The following is a 16,524-nucleotide window of genomic DNA, read 5'->3' as shown; positions in this document are numbered from 1 at the left end:
TGGACTAGGCACTGGCGTCGGTACACAGCTTCCTGAGGGGAGTATTTTGAATGTGACCTTAGTGAGATTCAGCAATGAGGCATGTAGCACGTTTTCTAGGGTGAGTTTGTGAACCCAATTGTTGGATCGCATATTGTCAGCTTGCTCTCCCGATCCATACGGTGGTCAATCCTTTGTTCAAGAGTCTGAGTGCCTATTTTCCTGCACCTTTGCTAACACAGAACATTTCCATTAGAATGGTTTTCTCTCAGTTTGCTTCTACAGGGTTTTAAGAGAATCTCTCCTCGCTGGTACAATTTAATTTTACCAACCAATATGTGACACTAAAGACTGAAACTCACCATAGTGTTTAAGGTGAAGAAGCCACTGCCTACTCTTGGGGACCAGTGCTCCAGTCTCTGCAGGCTGTACCCCCGCCATGTTGTAGACACCCACAAAGCCTTGCAGGTCAGCCAGGTGGGCAAGGGCATCTCCTGCTGTTACCACGATGCTGCTTGCCTGGGCTTTCCCTTTGGACCGAGACACACATGAGGCCCATTTCAGATAAAGCTTGCCTGCCAGACAAGGCAAGGGAAATGCCATATTCAGTCGATGCTAAGAATCGGTTTTCCTTTCTGTGTCAATCCACCAGCAAGTTAGAAACATCGTGAAGACAGATAAAGCTAAGGCTGTAAAGCCATGGCCAGTCTGGTGTCAAAAAACAAAACAACACAAAAAGCCAAACCCATAGTAGGAAAAGGATGTCCAATTGACTCGTCACCTTACAGGAACGAAGCTGGCAATGAGACCAGCCCCACCAAGCAGCCTCCAGAGGGTGACAGAACTCGGGAGGGAGGAGGTAGTGAGAAGAGAGTTTTGTTTGTGCTTTGCGGGGGTCCCTGAGCCCACCAGGGGCTGGTTGCCCAGCCAGGGCCGAGAGGTCACTGCATCCTTAACACTCCTGGGCCAGACATCTCTTCTTCTTTTTTATCCAGTTTATTTTGATCGGTCAGAATTATTAGTGTATATTAGGGAAGGGGGTACCTTCCTCTTTGTGGGTTTGTTTGTTCGATGGTTTTTTGAGTCAGATTTTACTCTATCACCCAGGCTGGAGTACAGTGACATAATCCTGGCCCACCACTACCTCCACCTACTAGGCTCAGGCAGTCCTTCTGCCTCAGCCTCCCAAGTAACTGCTCTTGTTATTTATCTTCTGCTAATTTTGAGTTTAGATTTATCTCGGTTTTTCTAGTTCCTGGAGTTGCAAGGTGAAGCTGCTAATTTCAGATCATTCTTTCTTCTGTAGGTATTTTATGCTATAAACTTTCTTCTCAGCACGGATTTTTGCCGTATCCCAAAGGTTTTGGTATGTTCTGTCTCTATTTTCATTTGTTTTAATGGTTTTTTAAAAATTTCTGCTTTGATTTTGTTGTTTACGCAAGGGTCATTCAAGAGCAAGTTGTTCAGCTTCCGAGTATTAGTGTAGTTTGGGGGGTTCCTCTTAGTGTTGATTTCTAATTTTATTCCACTGTGGTCTGAGAAGATAGTCGGTATAATTTTGGCCCAGCTGACTTTTTTTGTAGAGATGAGGTCTCACTATGTGGCCTAGGCTAATCTCAAACTCCTGAGCCCAAGCAATCCTCCTGTCCCGGCCTCCCAAAGTGCTGGAATTGCAGGCATTAGCCACCACGCCCAACCCTGAAGCCAATCTTTCAACTTGTGTATGTCTCATTTCCTCATCTGGCAATAGGAATAATAATCTAACACCATGTGGGTGAAAGTCCAAGGGAAATGGAAAAGGCACACAAAAGTTCATGAACACTATTCCAATCCAGAGCTCTTTGGGGATGGGGCCTCTTGGAAAGGACTCATGGAGTCCCAGGTTGAGTCCCTGACATCCACCTGCTTGGGTCTCTCAGATTTCTCCCCCCTCCGCCCAGCCCATACTAAGTTCCCGTTCCTTGTCTCTTCAAAAGTCCTAGGGTCCCGGGGCAACATCAGGGTGCTCTGATCCACCCAGGCCATTGACGTTCCCATCTGACTTTGCCCCATAAACCAGCAAGGCCACTGCCCCTGGACACAGCTGCCTGAGAGCGAGTGAGCTGAGAGACAGAGCTGTGAGCCGCGTGGGGGCACAACCACAAGCCCCGGCCCCTTCATCTCCAGGCCCCAAGCAAAGTGTGTCCCGCCTTCCTGAAGACTTTGGCAGCCAAGTTGGAGTCAACAGCTACTTCACCAACGGCCAGCAACCTCGGGGGTGAGCCCAGAGCCTGCGTGTCCCATGCTCTCTTTCTAAGACTCGTCCTCCAGGCCCCAGTTGGGTGAGGGAGCGTCCCGAAGCCTCATTCCCACCTTGAGCTCCTCCTGCTATTCCCTGCTGGCCTAATTCTCTCTTTAGAGCCCAGACTGACAAACACCCACAGCCTGCTCTGGCCTCCAACCAGCCTCTAGGGAGGCAGTCCCTTGGAAAGTGAGAACCCGACACCCACGCCCTCCGAATCCGGTCTCCCTGCCCAGCTGCCTGTTCCGAGGGCTAGCAGGGTCCCAGGCCATTCCCAGAAGAGTGTGGCCTGAGGACATCATTTAATCAGGTTTACAGCCCTGAAGGGAAACTGCCAGCCCAGCCCCAGGCCGCCCACCCGACAGAGGAGACAAGAGAAAGAGCAAAGAGTATCACAGTGGAGCCCTGCCAGGGCCGAGATCAGTCCAATTTACAGAGCAGGAAATTGGGGCCCCTGGGAGTTAGAGAATCAGCTTCTGGTTCCAGAGCTGCCCCTAACTAGCTCGATGGCATTATACAAATAACACGAGCCCAGGCCTCTGTAACAAGTAACAAGTAGGCCAAAGTCCAGCTCCAAAGCTCAAGAACTTTAAGTAAAATTCCAAGTTACAAGCACCCATCTGCGTGTTTTTGGTTGCAAAGAGAGGTTTTGAGCCATCTGTCTTTGATCCTGGGATATTTTGCTGTGTGCCTCTCCTTGCTCGTAAGAAAGGCCTCTGTTGCTGCTCTGACCTGCTGCCTGCCCCAAAGCTTCCAGCCTGTTGGTGCGGGTGCCCTTGGATGCCCCTGGCTCTCCACATTCCTCAGAGGCATTCATTGCTTCTGCTTTACCTGGTGAGAGCTCAGAGCACTCTCTACCCTTGGAGAAGAGAAGGATCCCAGGATCCTTTGGGGAGCTCCCAAAAGGAAGTGCAATGCACACACTCCCCCCCATCAAAGTCTTGCTGTGTGAACACCCACATAGCATATGATCCACAAGCAAGAAGTGTGACTGATTGGTCAGATAGACTCTCCAGTGAATCCCTTTGATGAGACAAGTCCCATGGTGTGTTTAAAATAAATGTGTGTGCGCACACACACACACACACACACACACACACACACACACCCCAAACTGAGAGATGTTAATCATCACCAGAGCACAAATCTGTGCTTTCTTCTGCAGTCAAAGCTGGAGCACACCTCTGTCAGGATGGCTGTCCTGGTTAGCAGAGTCAGAAGAGTATGAGTAATTTAAAGGGAACACATATGCAATCCTAGCACTTTGGGAGGCTGAGGCGGGAGGATCATTTGGACCCAGGAGTTCGAGGCCAGCCTGGGCAACACAAGACCTTGTCTCTGCAAAAGTAGTCCCAGCTACTTGGGAGGCTGAAGTGGAAGGATCGCCTGAGCCCAGGAGTTCGAGACTGTGGTAAGCTGTGATCTGTGCCACTACACTCCAGCCTGGGTGTCAAAGTGAGACCCCCCTCAACTCAAAAAGAAAATAAAATGCTCTAGGCCTTAATGATGTTCAGTCTTTCATTCACTTACTTTTCACAGAAGTCTGTTAACTATATGCCTTAGGTACTAGACATTGTGCTGAGTTCTGGGGAAGAGGCAGAGACCAAACCAGACAAACAGAACTCCCTTGGAGGAATGCACAAAATGCAGTGGGCATGTGCAGAAAGGAGAGGTTTACTGTGGGTGGAGGAGAGAGGGGTTCTAGAATGCATCTCGGGGGAAGCAGCATGAATCGAATGTGCTGGGCACAAAGATGTGCAAAAAAAATATGGCAACTGGAATCTTGTAAGATGAAATGCTGGAATCTTGCAAGATGAAATGGGCATGGGCAAAGAAGGGGGAGGTGGAAGTCAAACTCAGATCTCCACAGAAGAGCTAAGCCATGCATGACTTCTTCTTCTTTTTTTTTTTGAAAGAGACAAGGTCTTCTTGCTCTGTCACCCAGGCTGCAATGGTGAAATCATGACTCACTGTAGATTCAGTTTCCTGGGCTTGCATCAGCCTCCTGCCTCAGCCTCCCAAGTAGCTGGGACTGTTGGTGCATGCCACCATGCTTGGCTCATTTTCTTTTTATGTATTAGAGATGAGGTCTTGCTCTTGCTCAGGCTGGTCTTGAACTCCTGGCCTCAAGCGATTCTTCCACCTAGGCCTCCCAAAGTGCCTGGATTACAGATGTGAGCCACGGCACCCAGCCAAGAACAGCTTCTAAACCCACCTCCCTACTTCCCCAACTTTAAGCCCCATCAAAAAGGGGGCATATCTGGCTTTTTACTACTTAACCTTAATCCTCTCAGAAAGCTTAGTACATAGAACACAAATATTTATTGTCAAATAAAAATTCTATAGACCTCCTTAAATACAGATTTCCAAGAGGCGCACAGAATGTTGCTACTTGGATAGTGGAAGCTTGGATAAAGATGTCTCTTTCTCTTAACCTCCTTAAGCCTGGGCATATTATTCAGATCAGAGGGGCAATGAATGTCTTATTAAATAAGGGGTTGTCACGGACCGAATGTGTCCTCCCAAATTCAGATGTTGAACCACCTCAAAAGTGGACTGGATAAAGAAAATGTGGTGCATTTACATGATGGAATGTTATACAGCCATAAAGAAAAGCAAAATTATGAATTTTGCAGCAACCTGGATAGCCTTAGAGTCTATAACACTCAGAGATTTATCACAGAAACAAAGATCTGAGTACCACATGTGCTCACTCATAAGTGGACCCTGCAGATTTATCATAATACTGTAAGAAAGGCATTGGCAGTGGTGGGACACTGTCGAGGAAGTGGGGCACATAACATTAATAAATGTACACACACTTTACCTGCATGATGACCACGTAATGTACCCAAACTTCATTGGTACCCCGCATTTTAAAAGTACAATAAAATAATTTTTTAAAAAAGAAATCATTACCTCCAAGATGATGGCATTAGGAAGTGGGGCCTTTGGGAGGTGATGAGGTCATAAGGGTGCAGGCCTCATGAATGGGATTAGTGCCCTTATCAGAGGGGTTCCAGAGAGCTCTCTTGATTTCCTTCCCTCAGTGAGAACTCAAGGAGAAATCAGGAGTCTGTACCATAGAAGAAGATCCTCACTGGCACCCAACCATGCTGACACCCTACTTTGGACTTTCAGCTTCCATAACTGTGAGAATAAATCTCTGTTGTTTATAAACTCCAGTTTACGAGGTCTGACAATTAGGTTCGTGAACCATCCTAGAAAAGGTGCTACATGTCTCATTGCTAAATATCACTATGGTCACCTTCCAAGTACTCCCCTTGGGAAGTTATGCACAGACGCCAGTGCCTAGTCCACCCATCAAAGCCATTTTGGAACTTTTTCTGGAATGGCCATCAGAGCTGTCATCATATGTTGGACCTTGTATGGTGTTTTGTTATAGCAGCCCGAACAGACTAAGACAAAAATTATACCAATAATGGCGTTGGTGCTGGAGCTGAATACAAGAAGCTGTGCTCCCAAGTCTCCCCATCACAAGTCAGGTTGTTCATCCTTCAACAATATTTATTTCAGCCTTGACCATGAGCTTGGCACTGAGCCGTGTATTTGGGGAACCATGGTGGAAGCATGGCAGACTCAGGCCCTGCCCTCCGGTGGACAGAGTTTATAGCCAGGATTGTCTATTTCAAGGACATTTTCTATGGGCTGGGCACTGAGCCAGGTACTTCCTCTGTGTGACTATATTTCACTGTCACGATCCTAATTTAGGTAGGCATTACACTGCAGTTTTACAGGAGGAGAGACTGCTCTTTAGAATGAACCATAATGTGCCCAAGGTCAAACACAGCCACTAATGGAAGCGTTGAGATTCACACCCAGATATTTGTCTCCAGTGCCCATGTCCTTGGCACTGTGCCTTGTGGTTGTCCATGGGGGGCAAAGTACTCTTGGGAGCAGGATGGAGGGATACCTGTATGGACGTGGGTTCCTGCCCAGCTCCTTGGCCCTTGTGTCCTCTCCGATGCATGTTAGTGATTTGGGCTAAGATGACATTACTCTCAGGGTATTAGGCTCCTGGGAGCATTGAACTTGAGGGCAAGGTAGAAGAGGTCATGGCTTCCCACTTAATTAGGCAGGGTCTGAGGGAGTGGGCTTCCCACTTATCTAGGCGGGGTCTGAGGGAGTATCTCACTTCCTTAAACCTCAGTTTTCTTCATCTGTGATATGGAGGCTTCTTGCTCCACAGGGTTTTAAAGTGGATTAAATGAGACACTTTGTGAATAGTACTCCAAGACCCAGCAGGGAAGGCTGAGTAAATTCCATGAATCTAACATGCTGGACACAAAGATGTGCAACAAATGGCAGCTGTTATGACCATTGTTACTTAACTCTTGAGCCTCAGTTTCCTTATATGAAAATGGGTACAGCAGCAGCTCTCTCTCTAGGTCAGTGTGAGCACTAAATGAGATAAAACAGTAAAAGCACTCAGGAAAGGGACTAAAAGAGGTACCCAACAAATACTGTTACGTTGTTTTCTAGATAACACGCCTTCGTCGCCCAGTGAACACATAGATTTCTTGGATTTTAGCCCGGGTGAAATCTTAAGATCCTTCTTTTTCAGTCTTGAATTCTTTCTCTTTGATGTGGAGGAAGATGCCGCCAACCCCAGTGTAAGGAAGAATGAAGCCAAAATGATGGACAATTGGTAGAAAGAATATGTTCTCTGCTCATCTGACTTTGCTTGCATGATTACCTCTGTCTTCTGCTCTTTCCTGAGAATGACTTCAGAAGTGCTGTCCAGATGGCTTTCCAAATAAGATGGCGACCACTTAACCAATCCCACAGGGAAAAGACCACGGTGTCTTGGTTTGACCTTCAAGAAGAGCCAGGACTGCTCTTTCCTGGAAGGGAAGGGACCTTTCACATGTTCCTAGCTCATTTTTGCAATTTTTTTGATTTTGGCAACACAGAAGTGTGAGATATTGGTGGCTATGGGTGGCTTTATATTTTTGGAGAAGAAGAAAGCTTTCTCAAAGCCACCAGTCACATAACTTTGATCAATAAATGCTGCTGCCAACAGGGTCTCACATTAAACTGTTGGCTGAAAGGTCAATGTTGCATTCTTGGCCAGTGACTTTGTTTTCGTTGTAATGTCAATGATAATAAACATTTAGAAGAAATGCCACCACTTTTTCTCCACAGACTTTTAAAACTCTTAAAACTCTTAGACACTCAGAAAGAGCGTCATAGAATATATATATATACATATATATAATATATATATATATATGTATACACACACACATACACACACACACACACGTAGGAAAGGGGGCTAGGAATAGACTCCATGATAAATCTATAGTTAGCTTCTTTTTAAACTCTGGTGTCCAGTGGTTTCTATGTTTAATCACTGCCCTCCAGGGTATCTCTTAAGCCTCAGTGAGGGCTGACGGCAAGGCTTATCATTATTTTTTATTTTTTTCAGTTGGAGTTTCACTCTGTTGCTCAGGCTGGAATACAGTGGCACGATTACAGCTCACTGCAGCCTCGATCTCTTTGAACTCAGGCAATCCTTCAGCCTCAACCTCTTTGGTAGCTGGGACTACAGGCGTGTGCCACTATGCCCGGCTAATTCTTAAATAATTTTTTTGTAGAGACGAGGTCTTGTCACGTTGTCCAGGCTAGTCTTAAACTCCTGGGTTCAAGCAGTTCTCTAGCCTCAGCCTCCCAAAGTGCTGGGATTGCAGGTATGAGCCATCAAGCCCAGCCAAGTTTTTCAATGTGATATACAAGCATTAAGGACAGATCCGGGTGGGAGTACAGGCCCTGCCCTCAAGTGGACAGAGGTCACAGCCAGGATTGTCCATTTCAATGACACTTGCTATGCGCTGGGCACTGAACCAGTCACTTCCTCCATATGACCATATTTCATTGTCATGATCCTAGTTTAGGTCAGCATTACACTGCGGTTTTACAGGAGTAGAGACAGCTCTTTAGAATGAACCATAATATGCCCAAGGTCAAACACAGCCACTAACGGAAGGGTTGAGATTCACACCCAGATATTTGTCTCCAGTGCCCATGCTCTTGACACTGTGCCTTGTGGTTGTCCGTGGGGGCAAAGTACTCTCGAGGGCCTCCAAAGGGGGCTGAGGATGAGGATGGCATAAGAGCCTGAAGGCAGCTGGATAAGGCATTGAGGAGGTGATGTCTCTGCTGGGTGGGTGAACTGGCTTGCTAACTGGATGGTTGAGGCACGTAGTCTGGTAACAGAACGCAGAGGCATCAAAGTAAGAGCCAAGCCAACAAAGCCCAAGGAACTCAGCGGGGACAGGGAGTCCTTCAGGCTGACAGTGGGTGAGAAAGAACTCTCAGGGGTGGTGGGCTGGCCTGCAAATTGGACTTTGATGGACAGGTGCCCAGGAATGTGGGTGAAGCCAACTGGACTCTTCAGCCTCCTTGTAAATTTGAGAATCTCCGTCTGACAAGTCAGACCTAAAACCAGGCCAATCTCTTCTAACCAGGAAGTGGTCCAGAATGAAGACTCCTTCAGATATCTGGCCAGGCGTTCAAGTCAGCAGGGCCCAGGCGGAGTGACCACGGAGACTGCCCCTTGCGTTGCCTTCTCTAGCATCTGGATTAAGGGACTGAGAGCATTCATATGGCAGTACCTGTGACCCGAGATGACATTCCAAAGGATAATCTCTCCGTTGTGACTGGAAGTGGCAAGAAAAAAAGGCAGGCACTGAGTCACACAGAGGATGTCCTCTTGGCGCCCGTGGTTCTGAGAAAGAGACAAGGTTGGAGTTAAGAAATCAGATCAATCGCAGATCACCCATAGCTAACCTTCCTTCCTTGGACTCCTAAGACAGAGGTGAGCCTGTAAGAAGAAGCACCAGAGAGTGTGTGCTCTCTCTTAGCTATGTGAGGACACAGGGTGAAAGAAGGCAGCCGTTTGCAAGCCAGGAAAGGAGTCCTCACAGAAACCAACCATGCTGGCATCCTGTCTCAGACTTCCAGCCTCCAGAACTGTGAGAAATACATTTCTGTTATTTAAGCCACTCCATCTACAGTATTTTGTTATGACAGCCTGAGAAGACTAAGACCCAGACAGTCTAAGACTAAGACTAAGATTAGGGCTATACCTTCACTTGGCTTTCAAGCTCTAACTTAATTTTCCAGTCTCATTTCTCCCCTGTACCTGATGCCTCAGCCCCTCAGACTCCCCAAAGTTCTTCCAAACAACAAGCTTCTCATGCTTCCAGACTTTGTCCTGCTTTTCCTTTTTCCCCTTGCCTAGATTGCCTTTTCCTACTTTGCCCTCCTGGAAAAATCCTAGAAATCTTTTAACATCACGTCTGATGTCAGAGCAGAATTAGTTGTTCCCATCTCTGTGCTTCTCCAGCATGTTATACATTCTCATATCATTTGGCACACTGTATGATTCCTGTTTTCCCAGTTGTTTATCTCCTCACCAGTCTGTGAGATTCTTGAGGCCAGGAATCACATTTTATTCACATCGTAGCTTCTGTGCCTATCCACTATGGATGGTGACATAATAAATATATGTTGAATGAATGGAAAATTGAATGAACATGGGCTTCACTGACTCTTGCATGACTTCTGCCTTTGCAACGACCATAGCTTCCCTGGGGGCATTTTCCGCATAACTTTGTCCTGAGCCTGGTTTTACTCATCTTTACTTATTTACTTTTTTTGAGTTGGATTCTCACTCTTGTCACCCAGGCTGGAGGGCAGTGGCACGCTCCCGGTCACCACAGCTTCAACCTGCTGTGCTCAGGCGATCCTTCTGTCTCAGCCTTCCAAGTAACCGGAACTACAGACGCACACCACCACACCCGGCTAGTTTTTGTGATTTATTGTAGAGATGAGGTCTCACCAAGTTGCCCAGGCTGGTCCTGAACCCCTGGGCTCAGACAATCCTCTGATCTCGGCCTCCCAAAGTGCTGGGGTTATAGGCTGAGCTACTGTGCCCGGCCCATCGGCAGATCTTTAGTGAACAACACACAGTTGGTCCAAATAGGTATTTAACAGGTATTGGTTGAATGAAATATATTTTTTGGGCAACTACAATAAACCGGGCACTGGGTTAGGTCCTGGGGATACCATGGTGAAGATGGAGGAGGGAGGTCTGTCTTCACAGAGTTTGTGTTTTAGTGACTTGTACTTTTTGGAATCTGTGCCGGGGATGTAAGGTAGGTGAGGCGGTGGCAGACAGCTGGTATGGTGACATTGTTTTCTTGGCTTGTCTTTTTCGAGGAAGGTCATTTAGTTCCCGAAAGATGTAAAAATTGGGGGCATTTTAAGTCCTAATAAGAATCATAAATAGTCCCCTGGCTATGGGCCTCTAACAAGCCACAGGACAAAGAATGTCGCCTCCTTAGCTCTCTGGCTGTGGAAGACGGCACTGTGAGGTTTGGCCCACCAAGCAGAAGCATGAAAAAGATGCTTCCTTGAGGAAAATCCCACCCACCACAGCCTAAGCCTTCCTCCCTCCCTCCCTGGCCCTTGGGGCTCGCAGCCAGACTTCATGCAGGGCTGCCTCATGCCCCAACCCTAACACGGTTGTACTCTTCCCAGAGAGGTAGTGGTTGTCCAGCGCTCAGTGCTCCTGGCTCTCCCTGGACCCCTATCATGGATCCTGCCATGGCAGAGGTTTCTGAGATGCTGTGGCCCCGAGTCAGGCCCAAGAAACCCAGGAGGATCCCTGGAGTGAAGGAGACCCTTATCATGTACCACCGTGTGGGTGAGAACCAGATGGAGAACTGCAGCTCACCAGGTCAGTCTGCCAGCGTGGCGGTGGCAGCTTCCAGAAGTGATGGAAGTCACGTGGCGCATCCTATATATCCAAATCCAAAGAGGAAACATTGTACGAGTCATAAAAAGAGCTGCCACACACACACTGCTTCAGAGGGAAGGTGTTGGCACATTTTATAACCCCACCCCTCACCCCATTGGTGATGTGGATTTTTGAAATGTCAGAGAAAATTCCCCCAGAGCCAGTGGGAATGAAAAGTGATCCACTCCTGACGTTTGGGTGATTGCATTTCAGCAAATCATATGCCCACTGGCAAGCTCTCCTCGGATGGTCTGCAGAGTTTCACTTGTAATAAGACTCACAGCTGTGGCGTGCACTAAAACCAAAGCCATCAGCCCAGGAACCTGTAATTCCAAAGGACACATTCAATGCCAAGACTCCTCAGGTAGTCAGCTCCCAAATTGTTCTGAGGCTGCGAGGACCTGGCGGTGAAACCCAGCGTACTTTCCTGTGAATAGAGAACTATGATGCTTAAAGATATTTGGAAGCCGGGCTCGGGTGGCTCAGCCTGTAATCCCACGCCTTTGGGAGGCTGAGGTAAGTGGATTGCCTGAGCCCGCGGGTTCGAGACCCGCTTGGGTAGCGAGACCTCATCTCTACAATAAATCAAAAAATCAGCCGGGCGTGGTAGCGCGCGCCTATAATTCTGGCTACTTGGAAGGCTGAGGCAGAAGGATCGCTGGAGCCCAGCAGGTCGAGGCTGCGGTGACCGGGAGCAGCCACTGCACTCCCGTCTGGGTGACAGAGTGAAAATCCAACTCAAGAAAATAAAATAAAAATAAAAAAAGATATTTGGAAATCTGTGACCCCCTCAAGCAGGGGGAATACATACCACGAGTGGATTACAGATTCACTTTCAGTCAGCACTTTCAGTGTCCCCTGTCTCTGAATCCCCTCCCCCACCTCAAGGCCATGAAAGCAGATTTTCTTTCTGCAGAGCTGCCCATGGATGACATTTCATTTCTTCTTTCCATTCAGACAGAAACTAGGACACAAAGACAGGGCAGGAGGAAGAAGGAAGAGATGAAAGGTGGGTCAGTTGACAGACTGGGGTCAACCTCCATGAGGAGTGAGGGTATTCGGGTATAGCTAGAAGACCTGCAGACTTGGGAGGAGGGGCCACAGCTGGCCTCTGCAAAGGGTAAGAAAGGAGGACGTAGTGTGTGAGGCCAGGGGACAGGCCAAGCTCGAAGCCTTAGGCTCAAGCAATCCTCCCGCCTCAGCCTCCCAAGTGCTGGGATTACAGGTGGGAGCCACCATACCCGGTGTCTTTTCCTGCTTCCCTTCCAAGAGAAGTGCTTCTTAGAAAAGCTATCAGAGGCCAGGCTTGGTGGCTCAGCCTGTAATCCCAGCACTTTGGGAGGCTGAGGCAAGTGGATTGCCTGAGCTCACTGCAGGTGTTCAAGCTACCATCTGGTCTGGATCACCAGGGGTGTCCTCTCTGGCTCTGATAGCTCTTGTTCCTTCTTTCCTTCCTTCCTTCCTTCCTTCCTTCCTTCCTTCCTTCCTTCCTTCCTTCCTTCCTTCCTTCCTTCCTTCCTTCCTTCCTTCCTTCCTTCCTTCCTTCCTTCCGAGTCAGAAGTCTCACTCTGTCACCCAGACTGGAGTGCAGTGGCACACTCACAGTCACCCAAGCGTCAACCTGGTGATCTTTCCACCTCAGCCTTCCAAGTAGCTGGAACTATAGGTGCGCGCTACCACGCCCGGCTAATTTTTGATTTATTGTAGAGGTGAGGTCTCGCCAGGTTACCCGGGCTGGTCTTGAACCTGCGGGCTCAGGCAATCCACTTGCCTCGGCCTCCCAAAGTGCTGGGATTATAGGCTGAGCCACCGAACCTGGTCTCTGATAGCTTTTCTAAGAAGCACTTCTCTTGGAAGGGAAGTAGGGAAAGACACCAAGCATGGTGGCTCCCACATGTAATCCCAGCACTTTGGGAGGCTGAGGCGGGAGGATTGCTTGAGCCTAAGGGTTTGAGACTGGCCTGGACAACATAGCAAGACTTTGTCTCTATAAAATAGATAGATAGATAAACAAGGTAGCTGGGCATTGTGATATGAACCTGTAAGGCAGATGAGGCAGTGGCAGACAGCTGGCACAGTGACATTGCTTTCTTAGCTTGTCTTATTGGCTTGGCATCCGTACAATTTTGTGGGAGGTCATTTAGTCCCCAAAAGCTGTAAAAAAATTGGGGGCATTTTGAGTCCTAATAAGAATCATATGCAGTCCCCTGGCTATGGGCCGCTAACAAGCCACAGGGCAGAAGAATATCATCTTCTTATCTCTCTGGCTGCTGAAGATGGCATCATGAGTACATAGTTTGACCCTCCAAACAGAAGCATTAAATAGATGCTTCCTTGAGGAAAATTCCACCCACCACAACTTGAAGCTCCTTCCCTAGTCCTCAGCTGCGAGGGAAACTGAGAAGGGAGGATTACTTGAGCCTAGGAGGTTGAGGCTGCGGTAAGCCATGATGGTGCCACTGCACTCCATTCTGGGTGACAGAATGAGACCCCAACACACACACACACACACACACACACACACACACACACACACAAAAGAAGCTAGAGGAAATATATTGTGTAACGAGCTAAAATATTTCTAAGCCAGGCGTGATGGCTCATGCCTGTAATCCCAGCACATTGGGAGACGGAGGCAAGAGGATTGCCTGAACCCAGGTTTGAGACCAACCTCGGCAACTTAGCGAGATCTTGTTCTGTACAACAATATAAAAATTAACCAGGTGTGGTGGCATGCACCTGTAGTCCCAGCTACTTGGGAGACTGAGAGAGAAGGACCGCCTGAGCCAGGGAGGTTGAGGCTACAGTGGCCGTGAGTGTGGCACTGCGCTTCAGCCAGGGTGACAGAGTGAGACCCTGACTAAAAAAATATATGTATACATATGCATATATAGAATATATTATATATATTTCTGAAGGAAATAAGAAAGGAAAGATGGAAGGAAGAAAGGAAGGCAGGGAGGGAGGGAGGCAGCTCTTCTGTCTCCATCTCAACCTGACTTGTACCTGACAACAAAGCATAATTTCTTCTCTGTTTTTTAAAAAAAAATCCACAGAGAGTGAGAAAGAAGGACATGAAGCTGAAGGAGGGTTTTGATCATTGTTTTGTACATTTCACTTTCAAAATGTACGTTTCTTCTTCTGTACCATCCAACAGTTGTGATACAACTAGGATGATAGCGGAATTTTACATATCGATACTTAAGGTCTTCATCTGTTAAATTTTAGCATGGAATTAATACTGTGGTTTAATTTTGCCATATCCATGTGATAGTGAGGCAAGCAAGAGAATAATCGCTTCTGTTTTTTTTATGAAGAACAAGATAAAATGTGATTTGACCGATTAGGGCCAGTTTTAAAATGGGTGCTTCAAAGAACCAGGAAGAGGACGCTCCATCATTTCTAAAGTCTGCAGACGCCCCATGAGCAGCTGCCTTCCTGAGGGTTACCTGATCCCAGCATCATGGCTGGGCCATGAAGGCCAGGAAAGAACAGAACTTGAGTAAGAGTTGCTTTTAGTGTTCAGGTGGGGATTTGGTGGATTTTTGTTCTTTGATTTATGGTGGCTGAATTTAATTACTCCAGTCTTTGGTTTATTCCTTAATAAAATTTTTGTTGGGGAGATGACAGTGCTTGCTTTCTCTATTTTTAAACAGTGGTCAAAATGTGGAGATAGTTACTTCCGATATGCTGAGAGAGCCTAGTTGTCTAAGTTACCGCCAAGGAGCAACTGGGGTCTTTGGCATATTTTCTTCTGGAAAAGTCCCTTCACTGTCTTGGTGTCTTCCTCTAGATAAAAATTTGTATACATATATCCGCTAAATACAACCACAAAATACAACCCCTCTTATATCCAAGCTGAATATGACCCATTTATTTTGGTTCGCCTCCAAGTAGGTACAATCACAGACTTTGTTTTTCATCTAGAAAGATAACAAAGTTATCATCTCATATTAAACATTTTCTTTATTGATTCTTAAATCAACTTACAAGGACTGATAATCAAGTTCGTGAACTTGCCACTTTGCACTTATGTTAGCAGTACCTACAATTGTACAAACAATTAGGTAAGGCTTCATCACTTTGGTATATCAGTGTCTCACAGCCGTGTTCATGTTGATGTGTGGCAGTGTCTTGCTGAGTGGCATTCATGATTATTGTCGCATGGGATTTTGTGTGCCGTTACGAGAATGTTGGAGCTTGAATTAGAGCAACAAACATACGTGAAATGTCTTGTTAAACTGGCAAGAGTGAAAGTGAAATCAGGGATATGTTAGTCCAAGTTGATGCAGACAATGCCTTGAAGAAAATGGCAGTGGAGAAGGGAGAGAAAGTGTCACTGGTGAAGAGAGGTCAGGACAGCCAGTAACAAGCAGAAGTGTCAAAAACATTGCAAAAATTGGTCAAAGTGTGTGTCAAAATCATCGGCTAACTGCAAGAAGCACAGCAGACCACATAAACATAGATAGAGAAATAGGAAAATCATAACTGAAAATTTTGACTTGAGAAAGGTGTGTGCAAAAATGATCCCAAAGAAGCTCTTGTATCACGACAATGCACCAGCTCACATAGCACTGTCTGTGAGGGAGTTTTTAGTTAGGAAACACATAACCGTATCAGAACACCTTCCCTGCTCACCTGATCTGACCCCCAATGACTTTTTTCTTTACCTGAAGATAAGGAAATATTGAAAGGCAGACATTTGATAACATTCAGGACATCAAGGGTCGTACGACAATGGCTCTGATGGCTATTTCAGAAAAAGAGTCCCAAAATTGCTTTGACGGGTGGATGGCTGGTGTCCTTGCATAGCTTCCCAGGGTAAATACCTCGAAGGTGACTGTAGTGATATTCAGCAATGAGGCATGTAGTACTTTTTCTAGGATGAGTTCATGAACTTACTTGTCAGTCCCCGTATATATGCTGACCCAATCTAACTGATGGCTGGGGAAAACTTCAACCTTGCTTTCTAGTTTTTGAACCACAGTTGGGTGTCTTTCAAGTAATAAAACATTGTTGATTCACTGCCACCCTCACTGTCCTAAAATGCTGATTCTTCCATTGCTCAGTTATAAGAAGAGGCTCAGCTTCTCCTGATATGACCCTAAGGGTATGTGACTTATTGAGTGAGTGAATGAACAACTAAATGTCATAAGTCATAGGTAGACCTAGGACTTGCAAGCTCATAACTGTAGCTTGGTGACTTTGAGCGTTTTTTCTCTCTTTTACTTCAACTTTGTTAATTCCCCTTGATAGTTGAAGAATGTTTGTGTCTTATCGTCCTCGTAAGAGTTTTACAGGCCAGAATTAAGGAAGTTTCTATCAAAAACAGTTATAAGGTGAGTGGATTGCTTGAACCCGCGGGTTCGAGACCCGCCTGGGCAGCGAGACCTCATCTCTATAATAAATCGAAAAATCAGCCGGGCGTGGTAGCGCA

Source organism: Carlito syrichta, unplaced genomic scaffold (genome assembly GCF_000164805.1).
Source record: "Carlito syrichta isolate Samal-C Ts95f unplaced genomic scaffold, Tarsius_syrichta-2.0.1 Scaffold301633, whole genome shotgun sequence".
Classification (NCBI taxonomy): domain Eukaryota; kingdom Metazoa; phylum Chordata; class Mammalia; order Primates; family Tarsiidae; genus Carlito; species Carlito syrichta.
This window is presented reverse-complemented; position numbering follows the sequence as displayed.